Below are 22,500 nucleotides of genomic sequence, written 5' to 3'. Positions count from 1 at the left end.
CACTGTCGATTAGTTGAAAGTAAATGAATACCAACTTGCCGCCATCCCGTGTATTTTGTTACATTAAAGGCTACATAACAAGATGTGAACCCAGTCCTCCAACTCTCTATGATTTAGTATAGGGAGAGCAATTTAGAGATTAAGACTAGCAACTTAAGAAAAAAATAAAACTGATTTGGCAAACATTCTGTACTTAAACCTGTGTTCAAACTCATGTCGCCCTCTAAAACACCGTGTTGCCCACATGTATTGTGTGGGGTCAATGGAGGTTTCAGCCGCTTTGTAGAATGCTGGTCACTAAATTATTGTGAACTTTTAAAAATTAAATGAAAAACAATAAAAGTGGCAACTTAGAATCTAAATAGAATAGAAAAACAGATGGCAAGTCAGATTCTAACCATTTCCCCGTGCGGAAGGAATGGAAGCTAAGTATTCAACTCTAACCAAGGAAAATTTGTGTGAGCACCAAGCTGAGAGTCCTTGGACTTGAATTCTGCACAAACATTTAAGTGTTCTACCCAGTGCCCTTCATCAGAGAAAGGAGTTCTGGACAGCGAATCCACAAGAAACCAAATCAACAGAACCTCAATAGAAATATTTCATCTGGAGATATTAGACCTAGATGTTAAAAGTCTTAGAATAACAGCAAAAGCTTGCTACCTATGCCATGCATTTATTTAGTTTTGACCTCTTTGGTAGTAGAGATGAGCTCAAAAATTAATAAAAAGGAATAAAATTCCTAAGAAATAAATAAATTTTAAAATCATTTTACAGATCAGACTAGTTTCCCAATAGCCATGAAGAGCCGTGTGAACCTCATGAAATAAATCCCTATCTAGGTTGGCTCCAGTTCCTGACACCTGGTTCTCATGGATGTTCCCCTTATTTGCCACTGTTGAATGTCGATTTAACACTCATTCTGATGCAAAATCAGTTCTGTTTGTTATTGGCAATATTTATTTCACCTTTCATTTTCCCCTCATTTTAGAAATAACCTTATAGTAGTCTCCACCATAAAATGGAAATATTTCATTAATATTCTTCCCTGCATAAATTTAAAGCTGTTATTATTGAATAATGTATGTGTCAGTAGTTGTCATTTTGCTGAAGGAGCTGTCTTGGGCAGATAATTATGACTCTCCTAATTTTCTAAGGGGGATGTTCTGGAACTACAATTGTTATTTCTAGCATTTTGAAAAATTATTAGGTCATTTGAAGAGCACATATGATACATAAAGTTTGAGAGATAGTCACACTGAGATCAGGCATCTAAAAAGAGGCTTCAGTCACCTTAGCAGAAGTTAAATGACATATCAGGTTTATTTCCAAGGAACCTAGTCAAAATCAGGAGCAAAAAGTTTTTATATTATATGCCCACAAACTCAGAAATTATGGCTTGAACAAAAGAGAATTCATTTTTCTGTAATTCGGGTCTCTGGTAAGCAATGATATTGAAGCCCATTAGGAGGCTTTCGTGCTCACAGTGACTGAGTTCAAAAGGTGGATTTTATGTCAATTAGCATTACTTTTCCACAGGCCCACAGAAACCTCCCACTCACCTTTTGACTTTTAGGGAAACACTGACAGTATTGAATAATTGAAAATTTTCCTGACTGATCTATAACAACATCTGTTTTGGTGCAAGAGATTTCGGATTCCAGCCCATTGGAAAGAGAGGACACTGATGGAAGCTAACCAGCTGGAATGTGTTACTCCTTACACCGAGGGGACTGGGGGCGAATATAGGATCTGGGCCTGAAATGGAGAACTAGTTTCAGGTAATTTGCCAACTCTCACTGATTTGTGGTGGCTACCTGGACTGCCTGACACATTAAATAGAGTTCAATAAATACCTGACAATGGATAGCATAGTGAAGTAGTGAAGGCCATATCTTCACTACCAGCAGATGTGCCATCACCTACTAGTGACTTCTGCCATGAGAATAGAAAAGGGAGTAGGACATGAAGTCCACTGATTTGCCAATCCTTGTTTGGTCCCTCACTGGCAATGAGATCTGAGAAGTATTCACACTGTGGGCCAAAATCTGGGAGGGTTATTGGTGGATAGGATCTAGGAGTTGGGAATAATTCCAAGCTGGGACCTTTGGTGCTAAAACAGGTTAAGTGGAAAGTGTCATCGGTGAGAATATTACATTTGGTGAATTTTGGTTAGACGTAAAGCTGTAAATATTGATCTCTGTGCTTGGTAGGCCCTCAGAGTAGAACTTTCTACCTCCTTACCATTCTTCCATGGGGACATGGGTTCTTCAAGTCAGCTGGGCAGGGTCAAGGTAAAAGGTTAGCAAGGATTTGTCCCCTTGAAAGATTCTAGATGAGAAGTTTGATTTCATCGTGGCTCTCAATGTTATCGCCCAAATGTGTTATTTATATTCAGGAGTTAAACTTCTTTCCACCCACCTCCCCCTCCCCTTCCCCAAAAGGAGTTGATGTTATAAGGACCTCATAAATTTCTTCATCCCTCTCTGGGGATTAAATTTCTAGTAGAGTACATAACTGTTGGATGAGAGCCTGCTCTAGGACTTAGGAATTGTGTACAAGCTTACAAGAAACAATCACAAAATCCTAAATAGCAGTACAGATAAAAGTACTGGGGGAACTTCAAGGACATTCCAGGCCTATGGGGTAAGTAGCAAACGCCCGCATAATTTGTCCTGTTGCCACTTTTTGAAGAAACATAATGGGTAGAAAAAAATCACTGGTCTCATCCAACTTAACATGTTCTATTCTAAAATTGGCATGTAACTGAATCAAATACATCAAATATGACCCTATCATGAGGAAGCCAGCCTAGCACATGGTGTAGGAGGCACTGGACTAGGTCTCTGAAGACTTGGCTTCTACCTGTGATTCTTCCACTGACTCAGTAGGTTGCCTTGAACAGATTACTTCACCATTTATGTCATGCTTTACTCATCTGTTTAGAAAAACAGGGTGTTTCACCAACATCCTTGGAGGTCCCTTTCAGCTACTATGTCACCTAATTCACTGTCAAAAAAGGTAAACCTGATGATTGAATTTAGTAATCATGACCTAAGTAATCATTTTTTGAAAAGATTTTTTTTTTAAAAAAAGCAAAGGTGTGCAGCTTTCAAGAGCTAATCAATATCTAACTTCAGTAAATAACGAGTCATTTGTTCTGATTGGGGGAAGCTGGCTTGGAATGAGGAGACTAGAGGACTGGGAATTGCAAAGGATTGGTTTCTAAGCTCCTTCACCACTAATTGGCTGTACAGCTGTAGGCCATAGTCGCTGGCTGTGCATTGCGTTGAAAGTGCTGTAGGGAGAGAAAGAAGTAAATGAAGAAGTGGGGCAGAAAATGAAAGCAGGAGGAAAAAATCATCACTGGCTGGTCTGAGTAGATTCTGAATCTATCTGCAGAAGCTGGAGGGCTTTGTAGTCCAAGGGTTCAGGTTCCTGGCTGCAGGATGAGGGTGGTAATTATACCCACCTCACAGGTCTTCTCAGGGAAAACCGGTTAACTCTATTCACTCACTCAACAAATATTTACTTGGTGTCGATGACAAACCAGACCCTGTTCTAGGCCCTGGAGAGCATAGCAGTGGACAGACCCCAACAGAGAGCCCCACGCTTAATGAGCTTGAGTCCTACTGAGAATAAAATGATCGTAAGTACTTCACGCAAGTGCCCACACGTAGGAATTGCTCCGTAAGTGTTAGTCGTATCATTGTTGCTATTGCTATTAGGGGAGTGAAGAAATAGATCACATTTTAAATATATTCACCAGAAACTTCTTTGCATAGGATTTGACTTTTCAATATCGATAAGTTACTCACTTTCTTCTCCATTGGTCTTTTTCCTTTCAGTTCTCTGTGGTTTGGTCTCATTCAATAAATCCAACTCTTGGGTTGCCTGTCAGCTGACAGATGGGTGCCAGATTTACCAATTGATTCAGAAAAGACCTTAAGATAAAGAAAAAAGAATACAAATGGAAATTCAGATGAAGAAAATGCAGTGTCATCACCTCATTCTTACCCCAGGTGATGGAGGGGGGTGGTCCACTGACCTCAGCCTATAATTATCTTTCCAATCTATTGCTATGACCTACACCTACTGTGCTTAGCTGGGCTTTCCCTTTCAGTTTTCAAGAGTCCGGATGGGAAGCCAACATAAAACATTAACTCTTTCTTTCTCTTTGTAATTGCTGCCAAAGCAATTCTAATTCTACCTCAGGCAGTATGGGTTCCTCTGGTTGAGTAGAGGAAAAGAGAAGTGTAACAACATGCTGCAGACCAAAATTAATATTTTAAGACTTTTCTTGCTACATTTCAATTATATTATCTATAATTTATTCTAAAATTCTCTAGTGTAGATAATATGGCTTATAATGTGTGTGTAAATTAATTTTATACTGGATTCTTGGTATCAGATAATATGTTAAGTTCCTTATTCAGTTACCCTACTCCAAAGATGACTCAGTAGGTTGCCTTTGGGGGCAACCTCCCTTCTGGAGTCCCTTTCAAAAACAAACAAGCAAAAGTGTGTCTAAGTGGTTCCTTTCTGTTCCTTCCACCGAGCCCTTCCAGCTTCTGACTGCTCTGGTCAGGCAGGACCCCAACCTCCACGCTGGCTTCTTGCCTTTGTAGCCCAGGTTCTGCCTATGGAAACATTCTCATAGCCATTTCCCCAGCAACACAGGTTGGCAGGTCCACCCCAATTTTTCCAGCAAAGCAGCTAGCCCTTCTCTAGCTCCTGGCTCTCCCGGCTGGGAGTCAGGCTTGAGTCCATTTAGCATTACGTTTCTCAAGTGTGAGTCAGGGACCAGACCTTTTGGTCTCCCAATTTCAGGGAACACATTTAAAAGTTCTTGGCATGGTCTTCCTGAAGCACCACCCCCCCCACCCGCTTCCTAGGCTTCTGTTGAGAAGGTAGCAACCTCCCCGCCCCCAAAGAGGTAATAGTTGTCTCCCCCAAATATCTCTTTACTAATCTCTTGATGAAGACTTCAACATGAACATCCTATTAGAGCACACTGGAGATTGGAGACATTATCTAAAACAGAGAGTCCTAATGGAGGAGCTGATTGTGGAAAGGAAAAGAAAGCCGGTTCCTGAACACAGCTGAGAGCAATCAGTGCTTAATCCACTTTCTAGACCAGCAGCTGGAGGAGTCCCAGAATCCTTTGCCATGGGGCTTATCGGCTCTTCTCTCCAGAGCTCTGCTTGCCTCCCTGCCCCATCAGACTTCTCACCCTCGCAGGGATACAAGGTCTGGTATGAGAGACAAATAAGGAAAACTGCCTTGGGCATCGTCTGGCTTTGCATCAAGTCAGTTCCCAAGAGGGCTGAATCTTATTTTGAAGATGCTGAACATCAGAGGAGTTACGAATACAATCATCTTCAATACGAACCCTCCATTGCCATGGAAAGCTACTTAAAAGTCTCCTTGACAGAGTTGACAAATGTATTTTGAAAATCTTACTGTCAGTATGTACTTCAACCCTTTCAAGAAAGGCTAGAATTTAAAAGAAAAGAAAAGAAAAGCGTGTCTCCCCTGGCTGGAGCAAGGCAGAGAGAGCGCTTGAAGATGGCGCCGGACTGCCGGCCTCCTTCCCACCGGCCTTCTCCAGGAGAGCATCCCCGCGGGCCTCCAGATGTCTGCTAAACCAGAGGCCTGCCCCTCAGGCCGATGGTGCAAGACCAGCAAATGACCCTCCTTCAGTCTGAACGCCTCTCCTTCAGCCACTTCTGCACTGGGCCCTGGAGCAGGTGAGTCTGCAAGCGGGCGTGAGCTCTTCGAGAGCTGTCTCAGGTCACTATGGGTCTATGGATGCCAGACCCGTTGGTTTTCACAGCTAGATGTTTGAAGGGTCCTCTCTCAGGTGCAGGTCTTAAAAGAGTCTCTGCCCAGGCACTATCCTAGACAAATTCTCATATGTCATCTTATCTGATGCTCATAAACAGTCCGCAGTATGTGAAATTTCCCCATTTAACATATGGGGAAACAGAGTTGGAAAGCGGTACAGTGACATCACTAATGTTGCAGAATTAACAAGAAAGCTGGGATTCAAATGTAGACCTTCAATTTTTCCACAACTGCTTACAAGTGAAGTGTGACTTTGGTTTTGCACATGGAGACATTTTAATGAGGGAATGATAAATTCTCATTGATATTGAAATTCTGAAGTGCTAAAGTTACCTGGATTACAGAAACATTACGTGCATTATTTGCAGGAAGTGATTGCAAGAACAAGTGTTTTTAGAGACCTAAATTCGATATTTCTGTTAGAGACATGGCTGTTTTCAAGTTTGTTTATTCCTTTGTGGTCTGCTTAATTTCTCAAACGAGTGAAGGCAATAACATGAGTACTTTTGTTTCATTTTTTGGCCCCCAGTGAATCTTTTGAAATTAACAACACGGTGTGTTAGCTGGGCTGTGGAAATCTTAGTGGAGGCTGTGATAGGACATATTTGGAGCCCGTGGTTTGTGGTTATTGTTCTTTTGGAGATCAAGAGTCTCATCCCTTGCAACTTCAGGTGACTCGGACATTAAGCCACTATCTGTCAAAGGCCTGCTTGAAGTGATGTGTCTTGAAGTCAGGGACCCCTAGTCTTACTTGTTATCAATACTCAATACTAACTCTGTGGCTAGTACCGAGAGGTACTCAGTACAGTGAATCACATTTAAACGATGTGGTTTAATGCAAACACTTCGGCTTTTTTATCAAAGGATGTTTTATTACTAAAACTTCTTTTATTATCCACTGTGTTTCTTTTCTCCTTGTTATCTATTTTATGTGGTGTCTGGAGGTACAATAAACCTTGGATCAGTTGGCTAGCTTAATTGAAAAATGTTTTGAAAAGAAAAGTTAAAAAGCAAAACAAAATATATTGAAAACCATTTCCACACCAATTTCTTCCCTCGGTTAGTTCAGTTGTAAGAAATGGAGAACAAAAGCATTACCAACCAAGGCTTTTAGCGGAAACATAATTGCTTACACATCCAGATACATCAGCCAAGTTTGCCACACGCGATTAGGCAGCCAATTATGTTGAAAATGTGCTCGCTCATTCAGGAGACCACGCCCCAGGGCTCGCCCACTTGCTCCTCCTCAATCCTTAAGTTCCGTTGGCACGAGTTCCTTCTCATTAGCCACTTGTTGAAAAATATATAATGGGGCCACCAGTAGTAAGAACCATTTGGGTGCAAATAAAAGAGCTAATGTCTTCAACAAATCCCACCTGAGGCCCGGAAGGCCTCCCTCCAGCCTCTCCTAATAACTCAAGTAGAGTCGTTCTATCAAAGGATGCTAGTAGTTAATGAATAGCTTTGTGCCAGGCACTGTCAACAGTGCATCATTTAAAAATGTAAGACATCACAGAGATGGATCAAATCCTAAATATTTTAGTTTACATATCACATGAAGAGTTGTTCAATTTAAAAGAAAAGCAGGGTCATGTTGTATATTTGGTCTCCATTCTCACCTCCTCAACAGAAGTTAATTTAGTTTTCAATTCTTATTGAAAATTGGTGAATGTGTTGGTGATTTGGAAACGCAGCTTTCCGTGGCTTGAAATTCTTTCTAACCGTAACACTGATTTTTTTTTTTTTTTTTGGAACGGCCTTAAAGGTGGCACAGCCATTATACATTCCTTAATCTCATCCTGAATATCAAGTAAAGCAAGATCATCTTTTTTTTTTCTTTTTTTCCCCTGGAAGTGCAGAGAAATATTTTGCAGCAGCTGGGCTTCAGGTATTCAGAAGACCCAAGATGACAGGTGAAGGTGACTGTCCCGATTTTTGGTCAAATAGAATTTAGCTATACAGCTGATTGCTTAATATGTCATCCTTTAGGTCAACCTAGTAGTGTTTGGATCAACTATGTGTTGGAAATTAGTTCTCCTGGGATAATAAGTGCTAAATGTTGTTCTCATTCCCAGCAGGCTACCACATAAAATGCAGGAGATGAAACCAGGATGCTAGCTAGCCAACTAAGCAGAAAGCGTAGCATGCCTTCCACTTAGACAACAAATTCCATTTTTTTCCTCAGACGGTTTGTTGATTTCCTGGCCATCACCACCCCAGACAAAGTATAATGTAAAAACTCTACATTTCCGTGTCAAGCTGACAGTTGGTTTCTGTATTAGTTTCCTGTTGCTGTTCTCACAAATTACCATTAACTCAGTAGCGTAAAACAATATAAAATTGTCTTCCATATACTCATCACGGGTCTCAGTGAAGTAAAATCAGGGTGTCTACAGGGCTGTGTTCTCTTCTGGAGGCACTAGGGGGAAATCTGTTTTCTTACCTATACCAGCACCTAGAAGCCTCCCACAGTCCTTGGCTTGTGGCCTTCTCCCTGTGTCTTCAAAGCCAGCAACAGCGGGTCAAGACCTTCTCACATCACTCTGACCTCTTCCATTTATAAGGATCCTTGTGATTATACTGGATGATATATCCATTAGGATAATCCAGAATAATCTGTATTTTAGGTGCAGCTAATTATCAACCTTAATTCCACCTACATCCTTAATTCTCCTTGGCCATGGAACCTGACAAATTCACAGGTTCCTGGAATTAGGATGTAGACATCTTGGTGGGGGGCGGGGCATTATTTTGCCTACCACAGCCTCATTTTCATTTTGACTGATAAACATTAAAAAAATGTTTTCAACTAAAATTTCCAGAAGCTGCCTGCAGACAGTAAACAGGAAAACAGTTTCCAGCCAAGTCCATTCTTTGCTCTTACCATTATCTTTAAATGGCTCCGCTAGTAGCCAACAGATTTTTAAGATTCAATGATCTCTGGTTCCATATTGTCTGTATTCTAACTTCACTGAGCCCCTTCCCTCCCCTCTTGCCTTTGTGTGGGCAGTGCAGCTCTGCTCTCAGTAACGAGCCCCTCTGCCACAGAGCAGACCTTTTGAAGAGTACCTACTTTTCATCATGCCAAAGTATGAGCTCACACACGTTCACACTTGCCTTTGTTCCCTCCAGGCTTCCATACCTCATGAGTTGCCTCTTTGCTTTCAGGGGGAATCAAGGTAGCAGACCTCAACAGCATTCTGTTTCAGGGGTTGAGGAGAGGCAGCAGAGAGGGGATTTAGGTTATATCCAATGACCACCTCTTTCCTGGGTTTGCCCTCACAGCAGCTGGAGAGCTTGGAGGTGCTAAGCCCTCTGATTTAGAACTACACAGGTCTGAAGGCTGAGCATTTTCTATGAAGGGCCTTCATCTTTGGAATTCCCTCTCCAAGGCTATTGACCTATATGGCTTGAAGTAAATTCTATCTCACTAGTAAAGTGGATTTCACAGTTAATATGGCCAAGCTGATGTGGATTATTTATTTTCAATGTTAGCCACAGTTGTAGAACTCTCAGATGTGTGCAAGAATTGAACGCATCTTTAGAAATCTCAGGAACAAATGGCACTGTCTGAGACAGGAGAGGGATTGGTTGTAATCTTCTTTTTGTGTTGCCCGTGACTTGCTCTAAAAGTGAAGAGCAGCCTATGCTCTGTGGTTATTTCTTCCATGTTGTTTTTTGTCAGGCTAACCTACCTGACCCGTTCCTGTGTTTGATTACTTAGGATGTCTCTCTATCTTGATAGCGCATGACTGACAAAAATAATTGTAAATAAAGCACGCGGTATATCTGCATATCAAGTCAGCTGCACGGGCCTGTGAGGAGGACTGGAGTAAGGTGGACCCGAAGGAAGTTATTAGCTCTCCAGCAGGGGCGAAGAGAAAAGCCAGTTCTGTCAAACGTGAATGTTGAAACAAAAGGAAATCACCCCGTCCCCAATGCTCTGGGCTGAATCTGCCTTCCTGGGGTCTTATTCTGGTTCAGAGATAGCTCTGTCCTTGAAGTACTCTCTGTTGAGTGACACTAGTCCATGGTATCAAGTAGTGTTTAAAATACCTAGATTAAAAGCCTTCTGCATTTAATGTCTCAGCTCCGACCGGTATATAAACCAAAATGAACTTGCAAATTTCATTGAAGTTTTATCCTCTAGCTCAGGTTAGTCCCTAATGTCACAATTTCCACATTCCTGACAAAGAACCTTTTACTCTATAACCAAGTTCCCGGTCACAGTTGGCAGCTGGCCCATCCAGCGGGGGACGGTGACTTTCGTGGTGTCCTCACTCGTGCAGGGGTGCAGGTTAACATCCTCCTTGGGCAACGAGGGGACTAATATTCTGCTCTTTGTTCAAAGCTCTGAAGGATCAATGTATGAGATGCGATACTCGAATTGATGCTATTCCTGTCCTGAAAGCATTAACTTCAGTTCCCTTCCTAAGTAGAAGAGGTGAAGGGATGTGACTCTTGGCTCAGCACTGCCTGAGCAAATACTTTTTTTTTTTTTTTTTTAAATCAAATTTCAGCCTAAAATGCTTTGAGGTTTCAATTAAGACAGGTAGATAACAGCTCTTCTTACAGATTCGTGCTAATGTGAAATAGACCATGGGTTTCAGGTACATTCAGACCAAGCAGTGCAGCTGTTTTTTATAGATTCAATGGGTGTTCGACTAAACGTGGCTGATGTGTCCCTTAGCTCGTCCACCATCGTACAGGGAGCCCCCTTCCGGTCAGGCTGTTCTTGGAAATGTCCCAGCAACTGTTGCATCGCTAGCAGAATTTCTACACCTAAGGGATGGTGTATTTATAGACCCCGTGACCTCTACCTACTGAGTAGCATTGGGACAACTGCTTTCTTAGGTTTTTGACACAGGAAATAGAAGCAATGGTTTGTGTGTACGGCTCTGCTGCTCTCTCCTGAGGCTCTACATTAGAAGAAAGTGGGCTTATGAACACAGTAGTAGGTGACGTGGTCAAGGACAGCTGAACTCAGAAGCAGGTTCAAGTTGGACCTGCTGAACTGAATGAATCTGCTCAAGGCCCAGCAGTGAGTCGAAGGTCCTCTTGTTGGTGAACAATTCTTCAGCACAGGAAGAGAATGGTCACTGTCCAGGCTGTTCTCAAAGCTCAGGTGGCCTCAGCATTGGACAAGATGGGGTCCTGCAGTTCATACACCTAAAGAAAGCATTTCAGCATATCTTGAGTCCTGATGGACTAAACAGTCAATGATTACTTTGCAGGGTTTTTTTTCCCAGCTTTGAGACATAATTGGCAAGTAAAATTGTAAGATATTTAAGGTGTACACCATGATGATTTAATACACGTGTATATTGTGAAAGGATTCCCTCATTTAAGTAACACACCTGTTGATTGCTTTGTTTCGTAGAACAGCCTAACTCACCAGTCCCAGTGCAGTCCACTCATGATACCCTGACCCTCTCCCATTACTCTGCTCACTCTGGGCCCCTGCCAGGTGCTTACCCTGTGCCTGATCACATCTGGGGCTCATCATGTCCCATGTGGCTGAACTGACATGCTACAAAGCATGTGCAAAACTTCTCTAAATCACCCTTTAGGACTTATTTCTTTTCCTGTTAATTAGCAAACGTGGACTTTCAATGGTGGCCAACAATGTTTTTTTTTAGAGTATGTTCATATTGTGTGTCCAAGACGTACAGGAACAGTGTTGTATAACTGTTGGCTTTGTCCTGGCAACTAAAGTCAGTCCCCAGCGCTCATTTGGGTATCTTGCTTTCAACTTTCACTGCTCTATGTAATGTGCTTCTGTATCTCATGTAGAGAGACTTATTTCAGTGTCCAAGGGATGTTCTAGGGTCATGGTGAATCCAGAACCATGGTTTAAAACATGTTCCGTTAACCCACAGTCTGTATTTTCTGCTTTGACAGGTTCTACCCTACCTTCATGTGATGCTCTCCATTAAAAGGAATGGTAGTCTTTATTTTTAACCTTTTTTATACGACTAGATCCCCCTGTTATTTGAATCATGTTGCCGCTCAAAGTCTTCCTCTCTCATTTCTTTTAGCTTCCTTTGCTTTAACAAGGTTCTAACAACTGGGTGGTATTTCTACTGTGGTCTCATTAGTATCTGGTTCAGAACTGGAATAATTTTCCCTGATTTTTATTCTCTATGTGTATTTTTGGTATTCTGGAATATTTTATGGCATTCTCTTATTGTAATTAGACATTGGGCTAAAGGTTAGACATTTTCTCCTCCATAATTTTGGGACCCTTGCTTGCACCTTTGTGAAATTATCATTGAGAATGCAGGCACAAGAAGAGAGATTTTTGTCCTTGGCTCTCCCCACCTTGAAATTCTATTATATAAGTCACTTGTCTCTCCATGCGGTTCCGCCGACCAAGTCATACATGATTTAATTGCCCATCTTACATTGAAATTAGCCGCAACTTCCCCACATTGTCCATGCACCTTTTAACCCCTCAAGGCTCTATTCTTGTAGTATGATTATGCAGTTGTTCAAATGAAATGAATCAGGTCATTCAGGTTGTGTCTACACAAATAAACACTGGGGTAGGAATTCAACTACAGGAAGAAGTTTTGAGCCATAGATTTTAATTTGAAAATGGATACCATCTCTTTCTCCCGGGATCTTGGTGGGGAGGCAAAAATGGCGTGATTCCTTATTGTTTTTCACTGCATCCCATTCAGATCTGCCTGCTCCATTTTGGCATCCTTGATTTTTTTTTCCTCTAGTTCCTTGTGATGATTCCCTAAGTACTGGGGTGAAATCTCCAGGTTGAAGTGTACTCCTAAATTTGGCATGCATAGAACTTACCTACAAATCACCCCTATTACCACAAATGTGCTGCTCTTGGCAGTGGACTGACTTTAAAATATATATATATTTGAATAGATATAATTACTACTTATACTCAGCAGTCTATCCTCAGAGTAGAAATTTTGCTTCAACTTAAAGGAACGTTTTGGTGAACGTAGCTCTGATAGTAATAGTGCATCCAAATTAGAAAGGGAGTGCAGCTGGAGGAGGAGTCTTTCTGGCCCTTTGGATATGCACGCCTGTTGGCACCCCAGGTTCAGGGTCTCTGAAACAGGCTGTCTCCGTGTTGAACTTTCTGGAGTCAAGGGTGTCTGCCTTGGGGAGGGGACAGAGACAAGTGACTACTTCTTCTCTGTCCCCTAAATACCTTGGATGACATTAAGGAAGCCCAGAGAATAATAAATTCATAAGCACATTAAAATTCAGGTTGAAGTAGGGGAGTGGGATGGAAATAGCTGACAAAAAATGAGTATCTAGGAAGGTTTATAATGATGGATAAATCAGAATGGAGAGAACCATAGCGATATGGGGCAGAGGAAGCAAAAGCAATTTTTCACAACAGTTTGCCAAAGTTGGCAGATAAGGAGAACAGGACTGGGAGAAGGGGCAGAAACCATTACGATGGAAGGAAGCCCTAAGTACAGAATGTCTACAATAGCCTGTATTGCCCACACTCATTTCTAAGCCTGCTTCTACCATAGCGCTGTTGGTCTCCAGCTTGTGATCAGAAAGATACCCTCCAGTATAATAATCTACCACCCATTTCTATCACACAACTTTTAGAAAAAACATTTTCTCAGTCCAGCTCAAGGATATACTGTTTATTTTTCTGAATTACATATTGGTATGCTATATTGATGTGTCAACTATGGTATAAAACACAAAATAGAAATTCTTAAGAAGGATGAGAAAAATTTCCAAGTAGAAATTCTAATACAGGCCTCTTTCAATTAACGTCAGAATCCATTTCTGAAAAATGAGGCATTCCATGTGAAAATATTAATCATGAGCATATTCTCCTTTAACTGAGAATAATTATAATGTGTCAACTCAAAACTCCCAGCCAATTTCCTAAAATGTAACTAAAACGTAGTAAACTAACTACATATAAGTAATAAACTCTTAAAATGTAGAAGGCTGAAAACAGCACTTTCTAATATCTGAAAGATACAGTTACTAACAAATAGCTGCTTTTAGTACAGTAACATGTACTCTGAACTTCACCATAGATACAGATCCTCTTGGACACTTGAAAGCTTTTTAAAAACATCTATGCATGATTCTAAGATTTTACCAATTGTATTCAAACGTATCTCAAGACATTTCTATCATTTGGTTTAAAATGTATTGACTTTGGGGGATTTAAATATTTTTTTCTATAAAATATTGGCCAAAAAAAGGTTGTATTGAGAGAGATGAATGTTCCGTGAAGAGTGGGTGCTGAGGCATTTTGCTGGAAAATACAGATCAGTGAGACTTTCTGCAGGGAGACTATGCCTCTGTTTTCTTTCATTACCTCAACAGAGCAACTTGTGTTTGCTGAGGTGAAGCCAACCCCTTTGGAGGCTACCACTTCCTACCAGGGAGGCTAGTGTAGGAGTTGCCATCTTAGGTCGGGGCCTTCCTTATATTAGTACCGGCTAGCTGAGAAGGCATCCATGCACCCTCAGGTGAAGTCTGCCTGTCCCCACACCTTGCCCGCGGACCCAGAACTGGCAGTTATTTCTCTCTTTCAGAGAACAGCATGAGTCACACATAGAAACCCATTGACAATGACATAGACTGGACATTGATTTCTTCAATCAGGTGCATGAAGGCAAAACCATGCGTTAGCAATCACTTGAGGACAACTGGAAGCATAAAAGAAAGATAGAGATGAATAAGCCAAAATAACAGACACTAGAAAATGAACAACATAGGGAAGAAAATATAGTGTGTTTAAAAAAAATAATAATTATTATTATCTTACAGAGATTGAAGAAAATACAGTATCCATGTAACAAGAGCAGTCTGCTAAGTAAAAGGATCAATCAGAGAATAAGAGAGTTGATGAAACTTTAAAACACAAATTGCAAAAACAGCGAAAAGGTTAAAAGAAAAAGTTGACTGAATCATACAGAATAGAAGGCAAGAGAGGAAGAGAGAGAAAGAGATATAAAATGTGAAAGAAAATCAAGGGCATAGACGGTAATCCAAGAAATAATAGATAAAATATTTGTTTATGTGTAATTACTTGTATATTAAAATACTGAGAGAATAGTTTAGAACTGTTTTTTGTTTGTTCCTGTAAACAAGGAAGGGAAGACGCCTATCCTTGATTTGAATTGTAAATCTTCCAGGACAGGAGCCTAAGAATCTCTGTAATTCATATTAAGATGGTAAAAGAGAAATCAGGAAAGAAAACAAACAGCTTTCTACTTTTTCCATTGTTTCTGTGCCTGCTGTTAACCCTCAAGTTAGTGAGGAATATTCTGACTAATATCTAGAGCAAGGTATTCCCTTCTGTAGTCAGAGGAAGAAACAGAGCTGTTAGGACAAACTCCGCAACCTGTGCAGGGATTTCATTTGCTATAAAGAAACCAGGATTTATTGGTGCGGGTCAAAGTCAAAGGCATTTCATGATAGATATATTTAATCAGAAATGTGCTCACTAATGTTCCAAGTCCCCATTTAACTCTCTGCTTGGTCACCTTACCATCTCAGTCTCTGACAACTATTATCCAGGAAGGATGATGTAGCTGTCTGTATGGGGGGAAAAATATCTCTGGCATTTGACAAGACAGTGTAGGGTCTGAAGGGAGTGTTCTACAAAATACCAGGAGCCATGCAGTTCACAGCTCAAGGAGCAGGGTGTGATGGAAAAAGTGCAGGCCATCAAGCTGGAGGGAGCTGGAGGAGTCTGCTCTTCAGAGCAGTTCCAGGCAGGCCTTGCTGGTCCTGGGTCTCCTCCCAGAAGGACGAGTGCCCCTGCAGAGGCCAGGGTAATTTTGGGACAGGCCTGGAAGTCTGAGTGGGCCTGAGACCACCCAAAGTTGTTTATGGTCATTGTAAATCATGGGAAGGTCCAATTTAATCTCTCAGAACTCCCTACCCTGCCAATAGGAGCACAAGTGACTGAGCCTCAGGATAAGACAGAAAAAGACAATGTACGCTTGTGGCTAAATATTTGGCATTTGTTAAATATTAGATTTCAGAAGTTGTGCCACCTGAGAGGTCTGAGTTCTCAAGTTCTCACGATCTCCCAGGAAGTGAAATGTCAATGTGTGATAAGACTTATTTTATCACATTTGTCTTTTGATACATTTGAATAACAGTTGTTAAGAAAGCATTTTATTTTATTACCTATGGATTAATTATTCGTATTTATGCTCTAGTCTTACATATATTAATACAGATTTTAATGAATTAATAAGAGTATCACTTCTTCATATAAACAGTATCCTAAGTTATGCTGCCTAGGTTTAGTGGTATTTTAGGATTTGCCTTATAACAATGAGCTTTTACTACCCTAAACATATCTGACTGGTTAATACAACGGGAATGTTTAACATTTTAAAGGAGCAATATAGCATTTGGAAATATCTTTAGTTTTAAAGCAACAGGTCTTACAAAAACATTATTGTAACTCCATAGTCCAATTACCCTATAATGGGTAAATATGATGCTATATAGAAAATAGAAGCAATATTAGAATACTTCCTGCGTACATAAAAATGAAAAACTTGCAAGAATGATATGAGATAGATTAAATTGAGAAAAATAATTTTTCCAAACACTATTTAATTAAAAGAAATGTACAGCAGATTAGCTTTACCATTACTTTCAGTAATTTTCAAAAACACAACAAAACAACATTATTGCTTGGTGCTTTCTATTATCTTCATATGTATTAATTTGTTAATTACACTTTACATAAATCAGTGGAAAACAGCTTAATATGTTTAAGCATGGTAGAATTTCTAAGCCTAAGAAGAATCACTCCCTAGTTTTACTTAATTTCTGTGTGGTCCGAAAAGTAATGTCACCAACAAGCTAATACAGAGACTATATTCTTTATTTAACCATACAGTGCCCACATAGAAAGAAGTTTTCAGCTATATATCCCCTGAGTGGGCATAGCAAAGAATTGGGTCTGGGAAAAGATAACCTAAAGTAGATATTTTTCTCATATCTGAATTAAGATATGCCAGTCATACCCATACTTTCTTATTAATTATCACATGCATTTTCTTATTGCAAGATAATTTTAGATCACCTAAAACCAATACATTTATATTGCCTCTGCATGAGAAAATGGTTTCACCTGAGGTGAAAGTCCAAACTCATTCTAAGGTCTGAGGCTGTTGTAGTGATTTGAATAGTGTCCTCTCAAAAGTCATGCACACCCAGAACTTCAGAATGTGACCTTATTTGGAAATAAGGTCTCTACAGATATAGGCCGGTAAGTTAGATGGAGTCATACTGATATAGGGTAGACTCTAAATGCAATGACTGGTGCTTTTATTATTGAATAATAAATGAAGATAGAATGTAAAATCTTTTCTACTAAAATCAAAGCTTCCCAAGAACAGATAGAAAGTCTTATTCATTTTTTATCTGCAGTGGTTTTGATTTCTTATTCCTACTTCCAGTTTTGTTTTGCTTTGGGGTATTTTTTTGTTTGCTTGTTTGTTTTTTGGCTGTTGTTGTTTTGCTCTTGTTTTTGCCACATGGCAGTCATTCCCTTGTCTTTCAATACAGCACCCATTTTTCCTTCTGAGGACTGACCACTATCCCAATAGGTGACATCTTGGATGGAATATCAGTAAGGCTTCCTTCTCCCCTCTAGTCAAGGAATGGGCATGAGATCCAAGCTAAGCTAGTTGGATTCTATATCCCAAAACTGAATCTTCAGCAGAATGATGTAAATACAGAGAAGGTTAGCGATAACTTATCCAAGTGTTGGTGCCCTGAGTTTTTACTCTCTGAACACTCAGAAATTCCCTCATTTATTCCCTCTGTAGGCCTACTTCTTTAGCTGACATTTCATCATTCTCTCAGCTACCCCAGAGCCTTCAAGTAAATTCAGATTCCTGTTGCCTGCATCCAAAGAATCCTAACTGATATCTCCAAACAGTCTAGTTAACTGCTCTGCATCAAGTCGCTACCCAGGGTAGCAGCGAGTGTTTGCAGAATCCACTCTGACTAGTTCAAACAAAGAATTCTTGAGGGCTCATGGAAACTTTGAGGAGGCGGGAAAAGCATGCCCAAGTTCCTAATGCAGAACTGGCCTGAGGAGGAAGTTACTACCACTAAGGCCAAATGGTGAATGCCAGATATATGGTTTGCAAATATTTTTCCCATTCCTTAGGTTGCCTTTTCACTCTGTGGATTATTTCCTTTGCTGTGTGGAAGCTTTTTGTTTGATGCAGTCCCATTCGTCTAACTTTGCTTTGGTTGTTTGAGCTTTTAGTGTTATATCCAAGAAATCATTGCCAAACCCAATGCCAGGAAGTTTCCCCCCATGTCTTCTTTTAGGGGTTTACCGTTCAAAGTCTTATGTTTAAATCTTTAATCCATTTTGAGTTGATTTTTTTGTATGGTATAAGATAAGATCCAATTTCATTCTTTTACTTACAGCTATCCAATTTTCTCAACACCATTTTTTGAAAAGACTGAACCGTATATCTGATAAGGGACTAATATCCAAAATATATAAGGAATTCCTACAACTCAATAGCAAAAAAGCCAAATAACCCTATAAAAAAATGGGCAAAGGACTTGAATAGCCATTTCTCCAAGGAAGGCATACAGATGGCCAACAGGTAGAGAAAAGAGGTTCAACATCACTAATCATCAGGGAAATGCAAATCAAACCACATGAGTTATCACCTTACATCCGTTAGGATAGCTGTTATAAAGAAACAAAAAAACAACAAAAGATAACAAGTGGCAAGGATGTAGAGAAATTGGAACCCATATACACTTTTGGTGGGAATGTAGAACAGTGCAGCTGCTATGGGAAATAGTATGGCAGTTCCTCAAAAAATTAAAAATAGAATTACCATATGATCCAGCAGTACCACTTCTGAGTACATATCCCAAATAATTGAAAGGCTGGGTAAAGGGGAAATGGGAAGTTGTTCAGTGGGTATAAAACTTCAGTTATACGAGATGAATAACTTCTAGAGACTGTTTTACAGCAGCGCCAGTAGTTAACAATGCTGTAGTGTGCACTTAAATGTTTGTTAAAAGGGTAGATCTCATGTTAAGTGTTCTTACCACAATAAAAAATAAAACTAGATGCCAGAAATTTATCTTTATTGCACTTGCTACTGCCACAGTCCCAATGCAACTTCTGCATGAGGACTTCAACGTGGCAACCACTAAAAAGCTCCTGTGGCAGCTGCTGCCATCCAAATCTTCTTCACCCACCAGGACTAGCAAGATGGAGGCTCATGCCTCAGGCAGCACCTACTTTATCTGTTTGTCCAATGGGGATTTGAGTACTAATTTATAAATGATATGAGAGTGTATATTTCATTGAATATTAAGGTAGAACTGAATTATTCTTTCCCTGATTTTTTCATTTTTTTAATACACTCTCATATCATGGACATTTCCCCCACAATATAAGAAAGCTATTTACAAGATAATGGGCAAATAAAAGGGGGAGTCACCTTGAATCTGACAGATGTTCACTGGTTCAGCAAATTTTAAAGAAATAGATTAATAAAGAATTGAAAACAATAAAAGTGTGGTAGACTGGAGTAATGTCCCCAGTTCTTTATCTCTCCCATATCTACTCCCTTGACGTGGAACTTTGAAGCTTCTCCTACTACAGCATAAGTCCCTAACCATAGATTTGGGATGCAGCCACATGACTTGTTCTTTCAAGGATATTAGCAGAAGTGATAGAAGCAGAGGTGTGAGAAACACATATGTGACTAGGTTTGCACTCTGGTGTCTTTTGCCATTGCCATGAGAACATAATGGGTCACCCAAGAGGAAGTGAGATACGTGGGCAATCCAGTCAAGGGCAAAGCCATTCAGGTCAGATCAGTTGTCCCTCAGCTGACCTGGATGTGAATAAATATTTATTGCTGTATGAGATGGAGAGAGATTTGTGTTTTTACATTTTATTGTTACGCAGCAACAGCTAACTGCTACAAAGGAGAAAAAGATAAAAATTAGCCAAGATTGACATTTTTTCAGTACCCTCTTTCCTTCCCCAAAACTCTATTAAGGCAGACTTAAAAAGGAAAGTACAAAGTGTGAACAACCGCTCATACGTTGCACGGAAGACAACTTCTGACTGCTAATTTTTAAATTGACGGCCAACTCTTGACATCATTCATGCTTCACATATGATGCACCTCTCTTTAAAACTAGATGAAGAATACTCTATAGGCAGATCTTCAAAATTTGACTCATTATCTTCTATCTCATCTTCTACTTTGACCCCTGATAAACTATCTTGTTTTGTCTTGGCCATCATTCTATATATTTAATCACACCACAAAAACAGAGACAAGTGGGAAAATCATTAAAAATCAGGGTAAGAATAATTCATCTCTACCTTATTGTTCAATAAAATATGGTGACTCAATCCTAGGATTTTTTAGCTAATGTTATGACTCTCTGAGCTGTGATGGATTATGTCATCTGAAAATATGCAATGACAGTGTTTCTCCAACACATCTTTATTAAGTGGTACTAGAATAGGGTCTAATTAAGAAGATTTTGAAGTTTTAAATGTCGTCATTAGCACCAGTCACCATATTGTTTGTAGGAGATGCTTTCTTTCTGCCCACTGGAGTGTGTCCAGGTAAAAAAATGATCATTAACTATAACCCTTAAGTTATATTCTTTCTCCATCTTTTAACCTCACTTGGAATTAGAAAATAAGCATGTACAGGTCTCAAAGTCCCTTGTGACTTCTCATCAATGTTAAAATGCTGACAGCTGATTGTGACACAGGCATTATAGAAAGAATATCTTTCTATCCTGTCTTTAATCTTTTGAGGTTTATTTAAGCTCAGGTACAAAGTCTGATAGTGTCTGTAGAAACACTTCTAATTACTTATTAATATTTCTGGAAGAACTTTGTCAGACATTATAGGAGATATAGAAAATTAATAGTTGTGTTCCCCATGCCAAAGGAGTTTATAATTTGGTGAGGGAAGCAAGATCAAAATACATAGAAAGTTAAACTGGAATGTGGCAACAATCCTTGAAATGTCAAAGGTCAGTTTACGATTAGGAACAAATTTTAGGACGTAGATCACCTGTCCTGTGGGTTCAGATAAAGGAAGGGGCACTGAGCATTTGGATGACATGGGAAGACATCCTGGAAGAGAAGAACTGACACTGAAACTTGAAAGTTGGGTAGGATTTACTAGGTAAGGCGTAGGCAACAAATAATGCCGTTGAAAAATGGCTTGTGCTTTCTCTATAAAACAGTTTTATGACTACCTGAAAAGCATAGGAAAATTACTTAGGTTAAGACAAGTTGCACTAGTAATTTAATAAAATCTATACTTATCATTTCAAATGTTTATCATTCCATTTTTAAACATCTTTATTGGAGTATAATTGCTTTACAATGGTGTGTTAGTTTCTGCTTTACAACAAAGTGAATCAGCTATACATATCCATATATCCCCATATCCCCTCCCTCTTGTGTCTCCCTCCCAGCCTCCCTATCCCACCCCTCTAGGTGGTCACAAAGCACCGAGCTGATCTCCCTGTGCTATGGGGCTGCTTCCCACTAGCTATCTATTTTATATTTGGTAGTATATATCATTCTATTACTTTTTAGATTATTTGTGTTGTTTTCCCAGGGCGGTCATACAAAATATGCAGACTAGGGGGCTTTAACAAGAGAAATTTATTTTCTCACCGTTCTGGAGGCTAGAAGTTCAAGATCAGACCGCGGTGCCAGCAGATTTGGCTTATTCTGAGGCATCTCTGCTTGGCTTGCGGATGGCTGCATTCTTGCTGTCTTCACATGGTTGTCTCTTTGTGCATGCACACCAATAGTGTCTCTGTGTGTCCAAATTTCCTCTTATAAGGACATCAGTTAAATTGGATTGGGGGCTACCCTAAGGCCTAATTTTAACTTAATCACATCTTTAAGGCCCTGTCTTCAAATACAGTCACATTCTGAGGTAGTGGGATTTTGGGCTTCAACATATGAACTTTGGGGGGCACAATTCAATCAATGACACTTTTTATCATTGATTACCAGTCACATGTTTACAAGTGGAGAAAAAGAATAGCATTTTCTCCCCTGAATCAAGACTACCAATGGGTGTCCCCCCACCCCCTCCTCTCCAGGACCACCTGTCACTAAAGCCCTGTCTCTTCATCTCATTCTTCCTCTGCCCACTTCAGTCCCAATCACTCTAGGCTTTTCTGCCACTAATTCCTTTATTCAGAAAGCTAGTCCTCCTGACTATCATACCTAAGCCTTCCCACTAACTGCTAGACCATTGCTGTACACTGGAATCTCCCATGGATCTTTACAACTTGTGCCATTCCATCCACAGACATTTTGTTTTAGCTGGTATAGGGAGAGTTTTTAAAAGTTCCTCAAGTGATTCGAATGTGCAGCAAGGCTTGGGAACCACTGATACAGCAGAAATGAAAAGCCACTTTGCCAGCTATGGACAGTATTTGGGGTGTGAGGGTGAGGGGTACAATCATAGTCCTGGTCCTGATGGAGTATAGTTTATAATCATAAGAAATGATCTTGGGCTTCCCTGGTGGCTCAGTGGTTGGGAGTCTGCCTGCCGATGCGGGGGACACGGGTTCGTGCCCCTGTCCGGGAAGATCCCACATGCCGCGGAGCGGCTGGGCCCG

The sequence above is a fragment of the Physeter macrocephalus genome, chromosome 5, assembly GCF_002837175.3.
Source record: "Physeter macrocephalus isolate SW-GA chromosome 5, ASM283717v5, whole genome shotgun sequence".
NCBI classification, from domain to species: Eukaryota; Metazoa; Chordata; class Mammalia; order Artiodactyla; family Physeteridae; genus Physeter; species Physeter macrocephalus.
The sequence above is the reverse complement of the archived record's forward strand: the minus strand, read 5'-3'. Positions refer to the sequence as shown.